The sequence below is a fragment of the Dermacentor albipictus genome, chromosome 10, assembly GCF_038994185.2.
Source record: "Dermacentor albipictus isolate Rhodes 1998 colony chromosome 10, USDA_Dalb.pri_finalv2, whole genome shotgun sequence".
NCBI classification, from domain to species: domain Eukaryota; kingdom Metazoa; phylum Arthropoda; class Arachnida; order Ixodida; family Ixodidae; genus Dermacentor; species Dermacentor albipictus.
In genome coordinates, this window is record NC_091830.1 from 77859834 (window position 1) to 77880985 (window position 21152).

The 21152-nt window shown below is 46.3% G+C and overlaps 1 protein-coding gene across 1 annotated transcript in view; it reads right to left on the reverse strand.

Annotated features, from left to right (window-relative positions):
- The window catches only part of LOC139050701 (putative diacyglycerol O-acyltransferase Mb3761c), a 521464-nt gene that overhangs the window by 295104 nt on the left and 205208 nt on the right, over window positions 1-21152 (reverse strand). Inside the window, exon 3 of the mRNA XM_070527326.1 lies at window positions 18055-18116. The gene's annotated coding sequence lies outside the window, so the exon portion shown is untranslated. The remainder of the gene's footprint in view (window positions 1-18054; window positions 18117-21152) is intronic.

Consider the following 21152-nt stretch of genomic DNA (forward strand, 5'->3'; position numbering starts at 1 on the left):
GGGCCTGAATTTTGGTAAAAGATATTCAACAATTCGAAAGTGCAAAAAGTACACAAGCACGAAGTTTACAAATTATGAACTCCAGATCAAGAACTGATATCGCGGTTCTGTAAACAGCATCCATTAGACAATTCCAATATGCCGATTTATATCTTACGTGAAGTCGTTACGTTGTGAACAAGGGTTGTAGAAAAGCTGTATTTCCATATTACTAAATTTTTTAAGATTCATGCGTAATATATCCATTTTATCTGCTTTAGATGTGCTGTTAGATGCAATGTACATAATTTTGATATCAGTTTTCTTTGCCGAAAGAGAGTTGTAAACTTGATGGTTTCGTTTTCTTAACATTTGCGATTTTGGACAATTTTGAATAAACAAATGATGACCTAATTCAAGAATTCGAAACCAACAGACACTAGATTTTAAGTTCTTGTTTTAAATGCAACAAACCTTGTCAAATTAGATGCAGTGGCTGTCGAGAAAAACGAATTCTCCTTTTACATTTATTTAGATAGGACCACCAGAGCTAAAGCTTCCTCTTAAGGGCTACTTTCTCCACTATCGCGTCCGCGTGTAGAGCCAAATCCTGAAGGCAGCGTAATACCGGCCCGACCCGCAGCGGTTGTGAAGCATGCGTTCAGCGCTCCCCATATGTGGGCTGATCCCGAATGTAACGCCATGCCGGGGAGACCCGCGGCGGAGATGAAGCAGGCGTTAAGCACGCCCCATACGTGGGCCGATCCCGAAGACAGTGCAATGCGGGGCCGACATACAGTGGAGGTGCAGTTCACCATTAAGGGACCCACATACACAGCTTTGCAGGTCATGCTTCTTCATAGAGTGTAACGGCACTGAGATTTTTTAGTTATCCGCATTTATCCTGCATGCGTCTGCGCTGAAAACAAGAAGCAGGTATGCCTGGAAAATCTAAGGTGGTGGAAGCAGGCGGTAACGGAGAGGTTAGCATACTCAGCCCCTGCACGTACATATATCTGCATTGACATGGGTTCGTGGTAGTGATAGCGACCAAAGCTCTACTTTTTGTGCGTACTCTAGTCATTGTGAAACTAAGGATGTGCTTAGCATGCCCAGTCACTGAATGCAAATTGCAGCAGTTACGAGTGGTGGAATCCCGCTGGGGCTGATTTTGAAGAAAGCTTCCTTTCTCTGTCCACTCTCGCGATGGTGAAGCTAAAAATGAGGAGGAGGCCTGACGGACACAACGTTGATCGTCACCATAACAGAATGGATGGACGACCTGCGGAAGGACAAGGCACACCAAGTTTTTAGCACTTAATTTGTCCTACAGTAAAGCGCTACAATGGCTAGTATGCCCTCATGGGAATGGCACACCGAACTGCTTCTCACTGCTAACACTGGACTGATACTAAGAAAATACTCCGTCCGCAGGCACCACGCTACACTGAAATTAGCAAAACAATGTCATTTTATAAACTGATATTGCCAATTATCTGGTGTCTTTCTTGTGTGTGTGGAGGACATAAAGGTCCTGGCAATGAAATGGTAGTATTTTCGTTTTTGCTGCAGTTGCACACAAACAAAATTCTTTGAAGTTATGCGACAGCGATCTACCAGCGGAGAAGACCAATCCACAATATAAAAATAATTGCTGGTTTCAGATCTTCCAATTTACTTTGCGCTTAGCTACCATCTGTTATGTTTTTCTTTTTGTGCTCTTATAAAGAAGAAAACTCCACATTACTACAATATCAACAACCGTACACAAAATAGACTGGCTTTGAAGCTGTGACCACGCACCGCACTTTTCTACATTTAGCACATGTAGTATTGGGCAACACGTTTGAGCAAAATGATTAGGTTTTCGGTCAAAGCACTGTGACAGGCGGGAAAAACTGGTTGTCATGCCCGGTCGAAACAATACCATCTGAAATCTTATTTACTTATATTCATTTTTGAAAAATCACTATAACCGTTTATACATTTGCTTCGTATGAGTTATATACTAGCTTGCCTCGTCAATCTAAAAAATCTATTCTCTTTTCGGGAGACGGCCTTCGTGAAAAACGACGCAACATGACAGTAAAACATCCAGCAAGGCTCTATCCAATGATTGGCGAAATAGTGCGCTGAGAGCGTGTCGACTAGCGTGCGAGTGAAAGTTGAATTACGATAGTTGTCAGCTTGTGTTGCCTCTAGCACGAGCGAGTAGTGTTAGCAATGACATTGGTGCGAAAATGGTCAGCTCAGTCTGCGATTTGTTCATGTGATCTCCGCATTGAACGTCGCAGTTGTCACGATAAGAGTACTTCTGTGACATTATCAGCCCAGTGTGCTGGGAAGGGTCGAGTGGTAGCTCACCTTGAGGAGTATTAGGTAACAATTATTAATATACATACTTTGCGATGATGAAAAAGATGCAGAAACACCACTAGTGTTGTCTAACTATTCGTAAACAGGCCCCCAAAATTTCAATTGGCCCACCCCCAAACATTAGATAGGCCCACCCCGAAATTTCAAGTTGGCACACCCTCAAATTAAAATTTGCCCACCCCCCAATTTTAAGCCGGCCACGCCCGATTTTTTTTCGCCCAGCCATAAACTTGGAGTTGGCCGATCCCCAATTTCAATTGGGCCAGCCCTAATTTTCAAGTTGGTCCACCCACGAATTTCCATAAATCGTCCCCCAAAATTCCAGTCGACGCACCCCAAATTTAGGTTGGTCCACCCCCATATCGCCCCCAAGTTCAGATTGACCGACCCCGAGATTGCCCCCACATTTAGGTAGGACCAACCTCATATCACCCCCAAATATAGATTGGCCCGCCTCCGCAACACCGCCGAATTTATATTGGCCCACTCCAATACCACCTGCAAATCGAGGTTGACCCACCCCCATATCAGCCCCAAACTAATGCTGGCCCACCCCTCGATCACCTCAAATTTAGGATGGCCCACCGCAAATCATACCCCAATATAGGTTAGTCCACCCATCACCTTCCCCCCCCCCCCCCAATTCAGCTTGGCCCAGCCAAACATCACCCCCATGGTTAGGTTAGCGCGTCCCCATGTTACCTTCAAATTTAGGTTGGCCCACCCCCATATCATCCTCAAATCCAGGTTGGCCCACCCCCATATCAGCCCCAAACTTAGCCTGGCCCACCCGTCTATCACCTCAAATTTGGGATGGTCCACCGCAAATCACTCCCAAATTTAGGTTAGCCTCCCTACCCACCCCCCTCCATTAACTTGGCCCAGCCCCATATCACGCTCATGGTTAGGGTGGCCCACCCCCCATATCACCCCCAAATTTAGGTTCTCCCACCCCCATATCATTCCCAAATCCAGGCTGGCCCACCCCCATATTCCCCCAAACTTAGGCTTACCCGCCCCTATATCACCTCAAATTTAGGTTGGGCCGCCCCCATATCAGCCTCAAATTCAACTTGGCTCACTACCATTTCACCCAAAATTTAGGTAGGGCCACTCCCATATCACTGCTAAATTCACCTTGGCCCAAATTTATGCTGATGCCACTTCCAATTTCAAGTTGGTCACCCCAACCCTTTTTATGAAGACCTATATATTTATATGGGAAATGCGTCAAGCTTTTGGCGTTACAGGTACGATATTGCACGATTTTGCTACCAAATTGCAGGGGTACTCGACAAAGAATGCTGCGCATTAAAAGCAAATGCACCGAACGAAGGACATTTATTCAAATGTTTTTTTTTTTTACGGCCACACCTACGGATTGATACCACTTGGCTGTCGGGAACACATTACCAGTAGCTACTAATCCAGACGCTGCACATCTCCTAGTTGGTGCATTTCTTATTTGGATGAATATTTAGAAATAATTAACGTTCGGGCAGCGACTCAGCCTAGCAGACCCTTTGTTCCACACGAATGTTGCATAGGAATGGCACTGGCCACCGGGTAACCTTGTGGCACAGCTGGACGTCATTCGCTCGGAGTGTGTGCCATTAAGGACAGCCGAAAGTCGAAGAAAACGGACCTTCCAGAAGAACGCAATAAGAATCGGCATCTTGTTCTTGCAGGTTCCACGCTACAAAGCACGAAAGTTTTTTTTTCATAACACAAAGCCATGCGCAAGCTTCTAGTTATGTTGTCCAATTAATAAAACCTTCATAAAAGCGATGACTTAACAAATGAACACGATACTGCTACGTTTTATGAACGAAAAACAGAAAGTATAATATTTCAAGAGCACCACTGGAAAACCAGAACCGAAAGCAATTCTTGAGTTTTGTGAATCTGCCATCTAGTGAGAGACTACAAAACTAGGTCCTATGCTGCTTAAAAAAAAAAAAAAAGAACGCTGTGAAGGGGGAATCGAACCACGGCCGCCGTGATGCGGGACGAAAGGTGCTCGCTATTCTACCACTTGGCCACGGGTACCGAGGCTTCGCCTGGGGGTATGTTGATGTTTTTATAGATACCACGGCAATTTTCACGACAGTGTTACAAAAATCGCTTTCGGGAACAATCTTACGCCATATGTGGAGAGTCGAAAGAGGCATCAATCGAAAGCTGAGTCTCCGGACTACATACGCTGCACTGCGTATTACGATAGACGGGATAGTTTTATTACAGTCATCGTTCTTGCCTCAAAAATCGAGCACAAATTTTCGTCGTTTCCATAGGCTTCCATTGCTAAAACTTTAAGTGCTGTGGGAACACAATTTTTACGTGCCATAGAGTGATCACTGCATTTGGCTCGTGTGGGCTGTCATCCAGAACACGTTTGCCACCTGCGTTTTTCAATAATCGGCCTGCAGCTTTTGTTATTCGCAAAAAACCCGCTCGTTCCATTGAAAACGCGCTAGCTTCGTACCGGGCCCGCTTGGGGCGCTAGTAGGTACGTGTCCAGAAAAGCTGGATATGGGTACGTGCCCAGTCCCACATCTACAGTTACCTATGTCGGTGTGAAAGAGGGTGGTTGAAGAGAGGCACGCAGGTACACATTGCCACATACGAGTGATTACGCTGGAAGAGTCATATGTGTGGAAGCCGACGCGCCTGTCCCTATGGTCAGATTTTTTCGGCGATAGACGAGTGTGCTCGCCGCTATCATTGGTCTAAGTGTTACTTGTTTAGCGGGGCATAGGTTCGCCCCATAAAGAGTTAGATTTGTAACTCAGTTTCGACATTGCATCTTTCTTCACCGCCACTACAACGTGACAATACGACGCCATGCACGTGTGTAGATGTACCGGCTGGCGAAGCGAACAGGCTTAGCGGCACAACATTTCTGCGCCTACATCTCCTTCTATCGTGCCGACAGAAACAAGAAATCCACGCTATGTAGAGAACCTATTTTTGTGGAATAGCCTAACTGTCGAGTTGCAGGGCTGAAGGGCAATGCGAGAGGCCATGGAAGTGTAAAGAGTTGCCTCTGTACACATTTCCAGAACGACACTGACAATTCAAGCCCGCCCGACGCATCCGCGTGTGACTCGATCCCACCGCACCCATATCGTCGTATATTCCAGCCGGCGCTTACTACACGCTTTCCAGTCGCCTGCGCTGATCCGCAAGGCCGGAGACCAACAGATTTCGAAAGTGCAGAGGCAAGAACACAACGCGGATACAGGAAAAAATAAATAGGTGAATAGAAAAACAAATCCCAAATTCGCCGCCGAGCTGAAGCGTGAAATACGCGAAACTGCGAGTGAAACGGTCCGACTGGGCTGAGCTTTCTCGGATGTCGGAGCTCGAGTTGGTGAAGATAGAAGCGGCAAAGGGGGAAAAAAAAGGAAAGAAGGAAGGGCCGTTATGAGGGAACAGCGCTTCATGGCAGATACGTACATTTCCCTCTTGAACGCTTATGCAAATCACGGGCGAGCTTGGGAAGCGATGCAGTGAACAGCACGGTAAAGGAAAGCAACAAGGGAAGCGAGTAAAGGGGACGCCTGGCGAACGAGTGCCACGGGACCAGCAATAGTTGTTTGCGTATTTTTTATTTCTACAGAAGGAAGAGGAACAAAGATGGACGCGGGTTTTTCTCGAGACAACGAATGAGCGCAAGCAAGTCGGTGTCAAGCTTTGCCGCTTTTGTTTTGTTCCTGGCTCTTGCCGCTGGGAGACTGACGCGCTTGCAGTCGACGTGCACAGATGTCAGGGGAGCGCGATTTGTCACGGGGCTTCTTTTCTCTCTCTCTCTCTCTCTCTCTCTATCCCGTTTTGGTATGGCGGGGAAACACAACGTCGGGTTTGCGCGCGCTACTTTTCGGTTTTTGCATACATCGGCGACAGTCGCTCGCATGGAGAGAATGTCAAACACAGCAGCAACGGCGCAGCCGGTAGGCGTGGTGTGAAGGCGTCTGGGAAAGCTCGGAAACGCGTTAATTAATGCATGGTTCATATATACACATGCAGGGCGGCGTCGTCATCGACGGATCCCCGCGTCGCGAGAAATTTGCATGTTTTATCGTTACGATTAGCAATTGCAATGAGAAACGCAAAAAAAAAATCGCCTCATCGCGTAAGACCGGGGCACGCCAGTCCGACTTTGAAGGGTGAAGAGGCGCGACACTTAGGGCCATCTGTTATAAGGGCGTGGCAGCTCAGTTTCCGCTGAGTTTCATTTTTCTGGGTGATATAAGTCAGCATTCGCTATATACGCTATCGAAAAATCTGCAGCGTCAGCTTTTACATCGAGAGCCCTGTTATGTGCTCGCTTCCCTCGTTCCGTTTACTGAGCTGTACTCTTCACACAAAGGACTGTAGGGACGGCCCACCGGGACAAGGCTCCTAACTCCACAACCTGACTGCCAGTCGTGTCGTGCTAGGTCGCACGCCACGAACGGGGCATCTTTATTCTTTGCTAACTCTTATGGTATCTAAGCTTATGGTATCTTAAGGGTTACGGACTGGATTCCAAGGGAAGGGAAGCGTAGCAGGGGACGGCAGAAAGCTAGGCGGGCGAATGAGATTAAGAAGTTTACAGGGACAACATGACACAATTAGTACATGACCGGGGTAGTTGGAGAAGTATGGGAGAGGCCTTTGCCCTGCAGTGGGCGTAACCAGGCTGCTGGTGATGATGATGATGATGATGATGATGATGATGATGACGACGACGATGGTGGTGGTATCTAAATCTGCACTACTACATAACCTGTCGGAAGAGGGCGCTCCAGGACTAAATAAATGACCCACATGAGCACATCTCCACTGATCGTTTTGATGTCTGCCGCTGAAAGCCCCAAATTGTTTGGAAAATATAAAAAATTAAGGCGCAATTTAGCGGGAAGTGCCAAAGAAATGTGTGAGCATTACCGCGCACCTCTTAGAAATCCCGGGTCGACGATTTACAGGTACGCTATAGAGTCAAACGTTACGTCAAAGCGGAATGTTAAAATACTATTCCAGAAACCTCTCGGCGCTTGTTTCGTACAAAAAAATAACATAAAATCTAGCTCGAGAGAAAATCGCGTTCGAGAGGTCCACGTACCTTTACCTTAGTTCAAATCGCCCGCCCTTGACTGCGGAGCGATGACGTTGCATACGCCATCACCGCCCTTTACAGCCATCAGGGAGAAAAACAGCGCCTCGCTACCATTACTTGCGCAAAAACAAAAACGCGCGGCCATGAAGAAACAGACCCAAGGCATTGGATTCGCAGCTGCCGCAGCTCTTGGTGAAGTGCCGTGGACTGCAAGCGACTGAAACGCGAAAGCGCAAGCGGCGCAGAGTCGAACGAAAACTAAACCTTTCGACCGCCCACGTCGGGTAACATGAATTAGCTCTTCAAAAAAATATCGAATAGAACTGGCTGATAAGGAAGGAGGGTTGTAATGGTTGAAAAGGGCATTTTTAATAGAAAATCGCTGCAGGCTGTGCTAAAAAACTTTGCACCTGTCTAATACGCGAGGCCCAAATAAAAACTAAGTTTATACAATTTTGTAGCAAATTGCAACTGACGCCGCTCGCTAAAGGTGTCAAGAAAAGTAGCGGCAGAAATTTATCAGTATTTTTTTTACTGCAAGGACGCGCAAGCCGGATAAACATTTCAGAACAATAATCAGTGAGTCCGGTTGCTGGCCGCACAGCGTAAGCCAATTCTTGCAAGAAAAATTATTGCTGCTAGCTGTGAACGACCCGCTCGTGACTAAGAAATCGGATGAAGTAGTGCAGTTATTGAATTGCAATGAAGATGTTGGTTATGCTTATTCGGTTGATATAGAATTATCGTTGTATTCAGTGCAGCAGCATCAACTTCAGATTTCGGTGAATTCATGCACTGAGGAAGACTACGAGTCCGTTCCCGAATGATGTCAAACGGTGCGTGGGAATTTTTTTAATCTTTTGGAATATTCCCTTAAATATACGTCTTATTGCTCTTAATGACCAGCCATTCTTACAGCGGAATGACATCTGTATTGGGTACTGTGCGTATTGGGTACTGAAGTTCTCTGCGATATCTTCTAGCTAGTGTAGACGGATCTTTAGACCCCGTTTTTATGAAAGATATAATTTAGAAGATTTGCGGTACGTCGATGACATTTTAGTGTTTTCAACTTTGAGTCTTCCTAAGGGGGCACAGTTAATAAGGTTTAAATTATTTTAAGCAGCGCGGACAAGGCCTTGTTTTTACCCATCAGTCACTTTGGAATAATATTTCTACAATCTTCACATCTGATCCTTCAAAAGTCTGCAGACGACACGCGTGTTCGGGTTACCAACCTGGCGCTCGCAAGGAACATTTGGCGTTGAAGTCACCTCAATCCAGAGTAGCAAAAAGAGGAATTGCGTCCTCATGTATGGATTCGGCTCTCAAAAAAAAAGTCATGTGTGCATGAGACACAGGAAAGTTTTTACAATGAGGCACGCCGACTTCAGGCAACAGGTTTCCCTTTGTCGCTCCCGACAGCCGTCGCCGAGGTCCTGATACAGAAAAGCCAGAAAGAGGGCGGTGGCTAAACGTGAAAGGTTCCGGCCTGTGGCGGTGCCTTATCTTCGCAAGGTCACCCAAAACTCAAGAGAGTTTCTAGCAAGCACGGTGTCCCTCGGGCTGTGCTACCGCACTTGCAGTGACAGCAGGTGTGGATGCCAAATCGGGTGCGGAATCTCCTACATACCACGAACCACCGACGTGGTTCATGCCTTCCCCTCTCTCTTGTGGAAAGACTTGCATCGGACAAACATAAAGCCCCTGAAACTTAGTAAAGTAGCGACACTCTCCTCCTCCGCCTTCACTCCTCCTCGTTTCTCCTATCTTTCACGCTTCCTCCTCGACCGTGGCGCCACCTACACTGCTCGAGCGAAGCAACATCGCTAACATGCGCTCCTCGCCACCAAGTAGACGCTTCTCGAGCAAAAATGACGCTGATGCACGGCACGAGGGCCCACGTGATGCTATTAGGCCAATAGCGACGCGGCGTCGGCCTCGGCCAGAGCGCGCGAGGAGGAGGCGGCATTCTTCAATGCGTGGCACTACTTTACGAAGTTTAAGGGGCTTTAGGCAGACAGGGCGATGTATCGATGAGCGACTCTGAGAACTTGCGCAAGAAGTACCTAATAATGGAGACAAAAGTGCGCATATTGTTGTCCACATTCCTCTTGTAATTGCGCATCGCGACTTGATGAGACTCGGACCATCGGCAGAAGCAAAAATGAGCATGTGCGGCTGGCTGGCCTTGGAAGCTTAACCCATCAAGTGAAAAGAAAATGGCTGTAAGATGACTGTATCAGCTATACTCTGTCATACGTATACTCAGCCGAGTTTCTTGTGCTCGTGTCTTCGGTAACTGGCCATGATGTGGAATCCGTGTTTATGTCTCGTTTTCTTTTGGAATATATATATATATATATATATATATATATATATATATATATATATATATATATATATATATATATATATATGCACCAGTGCTTGTCTCGTCTCTGTAATTTGTCCTGGGTGTTTGCGCTGAGTTTTTCACATCATAATAACTAAACAGTTAAAGCATGAGGCAGATCGTAGTGGCGGCCTCCGGATTAATTTTGACCACCTGATGTTCTTTAACGTGCACCTCATCTTAGCACACCGGTGGTATTGCATTTCGCCACAACCGATATGCGGCAGCCATGACCTGGATTTGATCTCGTGACCTCGTGCTTAGCAGCGCAACACCAAAGCCACTAAGAAACCACGGCGAGTCACCTTATATTAAGATGTACCATGGAGTCCCAACCAAAGCGTTATTGAAGACCTGGACAAGCAGCGGTTTCTTTCATCTCATTATTTACTGCAATGATGTTTTTTTAGAGCGCAGCTCTGAGGCACCCGTTTCCGCGGCGAGCGTCGGCGTCCCTCGGCGTAATTGAGAGAACGAGCACAGCAAAATATGAAAGAGCGAACGCGGAGCGCAGTGGGGAGTGAAAGAAAGCGATAGCGAAAAGAGCGCGAGCAGGAAAGCGGAGGGGGGAGTGCAGCGGAACCAGGAGGCGGAAAGCGAAGGGTATGTGGAAAGCGTGAGAAGAAGAGTGTAGCGCCGCTCAAGACGGGCTCTGCAACGACGACGGCTACGAGATGGCGCCAGAGTAGCGCGCGTCGTCCTTTCAGCGATGACGCCCCCGATACCACGTACGAAAAGAAAGCACTGCATGAGCGGGGGTCGGTCTGCCGCGGCTGCTGTGAATCTCGCACACGCGTCACCCACGCGCTGCGTCTCGCGACCTCCCGGTTAGCGAGGCCGTCGCGCCACGCTTCGCTCCGTTTGCAACGTGCCGCACGAGGCAGAACGTCCTCGCCAGCCAATATACGGCGAAATGAAAACACGTAAAGAGCTGCTCTCATATTTCGGAATAGAGAGTATCATAATCGCCAGTGGCTTTTTTATTAGAGTGGTCATGTACTAGTGACAGAAATATAATGAGGAATGCCTACGTCATAGGGCTAGTCACTAATTGTCACGGGGGAGTCGAAAATCGTGTCCTGCATTAACGCTAATTTCTCGTTTACTAAAGTTCTGTTCGCCATAATATTGGCGCCTTGGACGTTTTGTAGCATTATGCTGTCCCTCAGCTTGGCTTCATATTTGGGTTTAGTGTCTCTTAAGCCGCGCTCATCGCATTGCAAAGCGTTGTGCAAACAGTGAATATACATTGCTATTTCTCCTGCAAGGAATTCCCATCACAGTAAAATCTGCTAAAGGATCAACACTGTGCTAACTGCCACAATCTTTGTAAAGCTTTGTGTACCTAGAAGAATAAAGCAATTAAAATATTACTGCTTCTTCAGCTATGCCATAGAACTTTCATAAATTGACAAAAATAACAAAACGAATTAGGTAAACGGGTATCATGCGCCACTTTCCTTCTACTACGAAAAAAAAATCAGGGCCCATTCCACTGCGTGAAGGTGGTTGGACAGCGACGCTGTGGGTGGACTACCACCTATACGATATGGCGACGAGACGAACAGCAAACTTTGGCCAACGTTCTTCGCTTGCACCGTTCCAAGGCCAGCACTCAAGGGCCAGACATTTTCGAGCTCTCTAAGCGCCGCCCTCCCCCCTCCCCTAAGGAGAAGAAGCCGCCATTGCGTTGGCCTATAGCTATACTATAACTATACAGGCCTCAACAGACGCCTGTATAGTTATCAGCGACTCCAACACTGCTATAAGAAACTTTGCGCGAGGACTAGTGGCACAGACCATACTAAAGCTGCTACAGTCACCATACAGACGTGAAGAACCAGGCTCAATAGACTTGGTATGGGCCCCGGCTCATGCGGGCGATCCAGGGAACGAAACGGCCCACCAATATGCTCTAGGATTCGTCAGCCGAGCCATGGGCCTGCCCAACCGGCAGAGCTCAAAGTCGTGCTCTCGGTCATGTCACGAAATAACCCAACACTACCGCCTTAAACGACACATCAGGCCCTAAACACACAGTAAACTAAACAAGCATCAGGAGATCACCTGGCGCAGGTTACAGACACACTCATACGCGAACCTCTACGTATACTATAGTCGGATACAACTTTAGAAAAAAGGGGAGGCCCCGCCCAGATGACCGAAGCGGCGAAGTCACCGGCCGTCCGGCGCATGACGTCGGTCCAGAGTGCGCGCCCATTGGTGGATCTGCCTCGGAGGAGTAAACGCCCCCTTTTTTCTAAAGTTGTATCCGACTATAGCACATTTACCCGGACAGAGTGAGTCCGTACTGCCACCTTTGCGGCGAGCTAGCTTCGCTAAGTCACATACTCTGGGACTGTGAGGAGGGCTCACTCCCCCGATCCCCTGGCCTCTCCCTCACCTTCATCGCGGGAGGAAGTGCTGCTTAGCTTCTGCACGGACGTCCAACTTCGAGCCGTGGAAAGAGCCGAAGCTGTCGCCGTCACGCATCGCCTGGCGGACATCTGGCCTCCCTGGCGAGCCCATGAATTAGCCCCCTACTCTGACGAATAAAGTCGTTTCTCTCACTCTCTTTCGTAGTGTGCGCCATTGATGATTACAGTTTTCGACTTGTTCTCTATAATGCAATTTTTGCTTGCTTAGAGGGGGGGGGGGGGTGCGTATAAGGCATTGCTGATGATTATAGCTTTCGCTGGAGCTTTTCTGTCCGCTGACAGGATTATGCCTTTGGGGGGTAGCGGTAAAGAGCTTCGCTGTAAAAATTGCATCTTCATCTTTTTCTCACAACGCGCCCCTTTCCCAATCATAGAACACATCCCCTTCGTGCCCTACGTCACCATTCAATAGGCTTAAATGCTCCAGTTCGAAGGATGAAGAAACGAAGTGGATAAGGCCGGAAGAAATTGTTTACTTAAAGCCAAAACGCAAACATCGAATAGCATTGCAAGGAATTACGGGCCTCGCGTTTGCTACGTCCCTTCCGTGTAAAACAAATGCCTGCACTGTACACGCAATTGTTCTATCAGGATAAAAAAAATTGCTATAAAATAACACCATGGTAGAAGACACAAACTTTATGTAAAAAGTGGCTGAGCATTCGGCGTCAATCACAACATATTTACTTTTAGCTCGGACCTGAACATACCATGGATCATAACGGCCTTATGGTGCTGCTATACTGCTGTTCGGCTTTCATTGGGGAGATTCTCTTAACCCTATTTAATCGCAAAATTCAAGTTTGCCAACTCCGCGATATCACAAAAAGATCATTATTTTTGTACCCGACCATGTGTGAACCATTAGCAGAACCCATATCAGCCAGGCTTTGTAGTCTTTTCTACAGTATTGTCATCGTCTCCTTCTCATGTATTTTCCTGCATGTGTGCATATATATATATATATATATATATATATATATATATATATATATATATATATATATATATATATATATATATATATATATTAGCAATAATGCAATCATACTGCAAGAAGGCTACAGAAGCGCGCAGAATGGATTCTTCGCTTTATCGAAGACAGCTACGAGAACGGTATTTTTCAGCGTGCGAGCTACATGCCATTGTTGTTTAGAGCCTAGCCTTTGAGTGTACATAGATTCTGCGTAAAGTTATTTAGATATTATTCTTTGTACAGTCATTTCTTTACAGTTACTTCGGCGTTATAAGAACACACAGTTTTCTTGTGCTGGCGTGAATAAAAGCGCTTTCCCACGACGTGTGCTGGGTTAAGGCATTCGACCCAGTTCCTTTGTCTGGCGGACAAACCGACACAATACCTGGGTTCTCTTTACGCATTATATAATGGCGCGGAAAAGAAAACACGCCGCCCTCTGTTGGACGACGCGACAAACATCCATAACCACGCCCACAGGAGAAAAACGACGGTGTTCGTACCAGAGGCGCACAACGGGGTTTCCAGCGATGCCGCGAGCAATGGTGTAAGGGAGAAGGATAAGGAGGGGGGGGGGGGGCATCACATCGAACGACTCGATCCCTGCCCCCCCCCCCCCCCTTTCTTGCCGTCCCGTTACGATGTCGCCGGGGGATAATCAAAAAGGAGGGACCCGCGTGTGTGTGTTATGCGTCGGCAGTCCGAGCCGTGAATCAATCACCCGGCGGCATCGGGTCGTGATGACGTTGGCCGGCGTGGGGTCAATCAGCAATGGACGCCCCAGCACCCTGTTTCGCTCGTCTGTACCGTATTGCTCCGCTCACAACCTCCCGCCGAAAGCTTAACTATGGTGACAACCGTAGAAAATGAATAAACACGTCTAGACGTGCAGTATGTTACTGAATTTCTTGAATCTATGATGTATCAGGACTACTACAATGAGAGCGTGTTTATATCATCATCATCATCATCGTCGTCACCATCATCATCATCATAATCAGCGTGCTTACGCCCACAGCAGGGCAAAGGCCTCTCCCATACTTCTCCAACTACCTTAGTCATGTACTAATTGTGGCCACGTTGTCCCTGCGAACTTCTTAATCTCATCCGCCCACCTTAATTCCTGCCGCCCCCTGCTACGCTCCCCTTCCCTTGGAATCCAGTCCGTAACCCTTAATGACAATCGGTTATCTTCCCTCTTCATTACATGTCCTGCCCATGCCCATTTCTTTTTCTTGAATTCAACTAAGATGTCATTAACTCGCGTTTTTTCCCTCACCCAATCTGCACTTTTCTTACCCCTTAACGTTACACCCATCATTCTTCTTTTCATAGCTGGTTGCGTCGTCCTCAATTTAAGTAGAACCATTTTGGTAAGCCTCCAAGTTTCTGCCCCGTACGCAAGTACTGGTAAGACACAGCTGTTATACACTTTTCTCTTGAGGGATAATGGCAATTAACCTGCTGTTCATGATCGGAGAACGCCTGCCAAACGCACGCCTGTCCATTCTTATTCTTCTGATTATCTCAGTTTCATGATCCGGATGCGCGGTCACTACCTGCCCTAAGTAGATGTATTGGCTTACCACTTCCAGTGCCTCGCTGCCTATCGCAAACTGCTGTTCTCTTCCGAGACTGTGAAACATAACTTTAGTTTTCTGCAGATTAATTTTTAGACCGATCCTTCTGCTTTGCCTCTCCAGGTCAGCGAGCATCCATTGCAATTCGTCCCCTGAGTTACTAAGCAAGGCAATATTATCAGCGAATTGCAAGTTACTAAGCTATTATCCATTAACTCTTATCCCCAGTTCTCCACAATCCAGGTCTCTGAATACATCCTGTAAACATGCTGTGAATAGCATTGGACAGATCGCACCTCCCTGCCTGACGCCTTTCTTTATTGGGATTTTGTTTCTTTCTTTATGGAGGACTACGGTGGCTCTGGAGACGCTATAGATGTATTTCAGTACTTTTACATACGGCTCGTCTACACCCTGATTCCGTAACCTTCCATGACTGCTGAGGTTTCGACTGAATCAAACACTTTCTCGTATTTAATGAAAGCTATATATAAGGGTTAAGATATATATATATATATATATATATATATATATATATATATATATATATATATATATATATATATATATATATATATACACGTTTGGCTGCGGAAATCACGCTGACCCCAGTAGTAAAATGAAGAAAAACATAGTACGACGTACGTTGACTTAGCAGAGTGTATTTCATTGACGTTTCGGATGGTGGACTGGTGGACAGGCATTTGTCAAAGTGTTTGAGACAGGCTGGTCCACCATCCGAAACGTCAGTGAAATGTACTATGCAAATTCAACGTACGTCGCACTATCTTTTCTTCGTTATACATACATACATACATACATACATACATACATACATACATACATACATACATACATACATACATACATACATACATACATACATACATACATACATACATACATACATACATACATACATACATACATACATACATACATACATACATACATACATACATACATACATACATACATACATACATACATGCGCGACCATTTACAACGACCGTTACACAGCAATTTCCATTGCCTAAATAAGCGGCTTGCATGGGTTGCAAACGTGCATGTTAATCTTGCACCCTGCTGCATGCCACCGGGAGCACAAATGTGTTGAAGCCAATCATGAAAATTACTTTTTTCGTCTGGGCTTCTAACATTAACATTGGCGTTTAGGCAACTTCATTGAACTGAATGCCATCCTCAAGGCTATTTTATAAAGCTAATTTAAATGAACGTCGTGGTTGTCGGTTTCTCAATTAAAGACGAACAATTGTCCTGATGACGTGGTAAGAAAATTACAGTTAGCTCCGAGCTCTTATGGGACTTGCGCAAGCACAACGAATGAGATGTGATTACGCCACTCACTGTCAATGCGAATGATCAGTGCTGTTCACACGTTCAAAACGGCCTCGACGTCGTATTCTGCAGAAGGCATTCCAACTTCACTTCAGAAAAAAAAAATAACGATAATGAGTACGCAGCGTACGGTTGAAGGTTGTGCGTTCCCACTACATCTGGTGCTCATCTCAAGGGCTGAGAGTGGTCAAATCAGGCAGAAGGGGGACGGGGGGGGGGGGAGGGGGGTTCCCTACAGCTGTAAATTGAAATTACTGGTATTTTGAATGAGTGACTTTATTGCTCACCTAAAAGAAAGTAAGAGATTTTATTGACACGAAAGAAACAGAGGTCGACTTGAACTGCGTTCTAGTCTGCTACTCTGCACTGGAAAGGAGGGAAGGGGAGCAAAATTACTAGTACTGGGATGGATGGTGATGACGAGATAGTTTATGGTGAAAATTCAGAAATAATCTTTGCTGGAAAGTACCTTGATTAGCCCAAAGGACAGGAATAGGTGATCGAACACCAAGAAAGGAACGAGAAAAGAGTTGACGTTTTAAAAACTAGCCGGAAAATATATATACTGTGCTTTCTACAAGGTACTAAAAGAACCAAGAATGAGCAGGGCACATGGAAGTAGAGTTTTGAGAAATATGAAACTGGACTTATATAAGAACACCCTTTAAGTCTCCATTATTGACATTGCCAGAAAGTTAGTTTCATATTGAATGAATAGCTTTTTGTTTCCCTTTTTCTTTCGTTCTGCAAATGATGCTTGCCTCAGCAGATAAATGGCCTCTGCCAACGTGATTCCAGCAACCTTCATAGTCTTTTTTCCCTCTTCTTTTTTACGTTCCTCAGGATAAAGTAAACAGAAAGGGAAACACTTTATTCTTATCGAGGTTACTACAGAGCGGAGTTGTGCAGGTGATGTACTGGGCAGAGGATTAGAACCGCCCGTCTGTTGCAGTAACTGAGCGGCTGAGCGCACGTCTCCTGCTTTAAGCCCGGCCAATTGAAGTGCCCGGTTGTCTTCGAGGCCGAGCGCAACGTGGCCCCGCGCTCCCTTATCTCGGAGGCCATCTGCGGAGGGTGCAAAGTTTGGTCGCCTAATGTGCGCTGTCTTCCCGGGCGCTTATTGATGCAGGTCTCGCAATTTGACGTTTCAGAGACGCGTGAATGCGAGAGGCCACGCGTAGCGTTCGCTACCCGCTGACGGCGTTCTCATCGCGCTAGCGTTGGGACAGCGAGAGTTCGTGGTCATCGACCGAGATCTCCTAATCTTTGCTTGTACGCGCGCGACATCATGCTTGTTAATTGAATTCTTAAGCGATTTCATACTGCGATTTATAAGGCCGATAAAGGTACGAATCTTAGTTTCTGCAGTTGTCTAATACCTTGTTCCTCGATCCATGCTACCCGCCTAGGTTGCTCAGTGGCTATGGTGTTGGGCTGATGAGCACGAGGTAGCGGGATCGAATCCCGCCACGGCGGCCGCATATCGATGGGGGCGAAATGCGAAAACATCCGTGTGCTTAGATTTAGGTGCACGTTAAAGAAACCCAGGTGGTCGAAATTTCCGGAGTCCTCCACTACGGCGTGTCTCATAATCAGAAAGTGGTTTTGGCACGTAAAACGCCATAATTAATTAATTAATTAATCCATGCTTCTGCTTCGAGGCGAAACTGCTTTTTTTTGTAAGGAGCGCTATTACTTGCAAATAGTTTTCCTCCTTAACTGCTCCTTTATTGGCCCAGAAAATTGTCCGCAAGTAAACCGCCTTTCTTCGTGCAAACGCCGTTAGTTCAGGTGACGCGCTGAGCTGTAAACCTGCTGCTGATTGATTTAGAAAACTGCACTACACTCACCCTCACTGCGGCGTGTCTTCTGTTGCGTCAACAAAGTTGAAGGCGACAGCTGGCCAGCTCTCCTGCATGGGATAACAAAGACCACCGTGAACCTGATGTGTAAAAATAAGTAAACAAATAAACAAAGCATACTTATAGATAAGTCGTTAATTATAGCTCCTCATGAAAACTATGCTGAGCGAAGTTGAGAAAGTGTTGTCACAGTGACCTCTAGGGAAGAGTTCACTAAACACAAGTGTATGTGCTGAGAAAATTACTTTGAGAAAACAAGTACTTCGTTCTAGTGTGGGGGTGACGAAGTACAAGTAGCCGTTGAAACCGAAAATGAAAATGAAGCTTTGCCTCGGAAGCTGCTATCTAAACACATGTAAACGGAACAATTATTCTTTTTTTTATTCCGAGCGTGCGCGAATCCTGTGGTTTGGCGAAGCTTCATTGTTAACGTTAAACTCCTATGTCTCTCGCTCCACCTTGCCACTTCCCTATCAAATCATTCAGTGTCTTCAAGCACAAGCCACGGACTACACGCGAAAAAATGCGGTAACAAACTCTTACTTCCCACGTCTCCCTCTATCCTAACAGGGATCAGACTATTTGTCCTCCGAGGACGAAGCCTCAGGTTCTCAACAAAGGTCAGACTGCGACCGTTGCTCCGGGCCCGGTCATCACGATCGCACCAGTGCCATGTGCGCGGACCATTTCTTTTCTTTTCGGCATGGCACTCGCAGTGTGTTCACCTCCCGAGAATTCTATTCCGTGTACTCGCACCTTGTGGACCGTCTCCTGGTTTCTTTCCTTGTCGTTTTCTTTGTGTGTGTTACAGCATTCCATAGTTTATTTTATTACATTACTGTTTCTAAATGAGCTTCGCATCGAACACCTTGTTTGCCGTAGCAGGCAAACACGTTCCGGTACTTGAATTCCGCTGGCAAACAGGGTCACAGTAAAGAAGGGAAAGAGAGAATTTATTAACGGCAAACACGGCCAGGCTCGGACCGAGCGGGCGCTTTCTGACCGTCTGCTCGAGACGTTATTGCGCAGGAATAATGGCTCCACTCACGCTGTAATACACTTATTTCAGCGCATCCGTAGTGTATACGGCAGCGACGCAACGCTCTATGGTAAGCAATCGAACAACCATACACACAGCGCACAATGTATAGTCCCTTTGACTAATCAATTCTTACGATAGGGTCCTCCCTTTTGCAAACACGATCGATGTGTTTATGAGGCACAGCTCGTTCATTGCGAGAGAAAAAGAAACATCAAGAAAGTCATATTCAAATTATTATTGCAGGACTTCAATAAAATGCTGTGTGCCATGTGCGCCCATCATATCTCGCACAGTGACTGCGAGTAGTGAAATGAAAAAGACGAAGGGAAATTCTCGCATGTACCATCTATCTATCTATCTATCTATCTATCTATCTATCTATCTATCTATCTATCTATCTATCTATCTATCTATCTATCTATCTATCTATCTATCTATCTATCTATCTATCTATCTATCTATCTATCTATCTATCTATCTATCTATCTATCTATCTATCTATCTATCTATCTATCTATCTATCTATCTATCTATCTATCTATCTATCTATCTATCTATCTATCTATCTATCTATCTATCTATCTATCTATCTATCTATCTATCTATCTGCATAAAGTTTTTTCTTCCGAAATAAAGTCATCTTGACACTGCGACAGACATCGAATGCTGTTAGTCGCCTCATGGCGTTCGCGATGCGAGAGTCCCTCTCTCAGGTACTCGTCATTCACTGTTCCCATTTGAGCATCAACGCCACATGAGATGTCCCATCAGGTAGAACACAACAACGTTTATTCGACAGAGTACAACGAACCAGCCGTGATGCCATCGCGGTCACCATCACATTATCGTCGTCCCCGTCATCGCCGCCTTGACGCTGTCGTCACGTAGACGCTTAGCGTCACGAACCCAGTTGCTTGCCTGAAGGAATAATCTTTGTGGCAAAGCTTTGCAGAAAGCTGAACGATGCTTGCTAACAAGCTACTTGCAAAGTACTTCGTATAACATCGACTCGCAAAATGCCTGGGATTTGAATAATTTTAACTGTGCTTAGAGGTTGTCTTTCCGGTGTTAATAAATTTTCCACACGCTAATTGCCCGGAAACAACCCGTGTGATTAATTAAGGGATTAACTTCGGCAAGGATGAGGCACAACACGTTTCTCCTCTTGAAACCATGCTCCGCGGGTGGTAATTTCCCGCCATCGTGTTAACACTGTCTGTCCTTTACACCTTTCGCTCTCTCGAGAAGGCCCGTGAGATAACATACTCATTTTGGTTGTTCCTCTCCTTCAGCACGGTGTTGATACGCGGCAAAGCAAACAGGACTTTCATATAGCGCCGTTACCATGCAGCTAGTGACAAAATATCCTCAATGTGTGAGGATTCGCAATAACCAAACTAAAAGCAACTGAATGCTGAAGTGAAATCATCTAATTGATAAACGTAGGTATTCTTAGTACAAAGTGAAATATGCACAAACGAAAAACTTCACCAACGATTACGATACTCCCTAATGCGAGTTATGAGCGCAGATCTTTAGCTGTTTTGAATTCGCGATATATTGTAGCAAATAAGTTTGTTCTGAGCGACATGGCCGTCTCGGCGGCGGCGCTGAGGCCCTGCTCGGGCAGCTCGTTTACCAGCCGCGGCAGAAGACGCAATTCCACCTGTTAAAAACAAATTATGGGGTTTTACGTGCCAAAACCACTTTCTGATTATGAGGCACGCCGTAGTGGAGGACTCCGGAAATTTCGACCACCTGGGTTCTTTAACGTGCACGTAAGTCTAAGTACACGGGTGTTTTCGGATTTCGCCCCCATCGAAATGCGGCCGCCGTGGCCGGGATTCAATCCCGCGACCTCGTGCTCAGCAGTCTAACACCATAGCCACTGAGCAACCACGGCGGGTATTCCACCGGTTGTGCCGCTCGTTGTTCAGAAAGAAAGCGTGAACACGCGAACGCGTGGCTCGCGCGGAGCGCATTCTCTAGCAGCGGCGACGCAGGCGAAGTAGCGCATGCGCAGTGGATCTGAAGCACTCGCAGC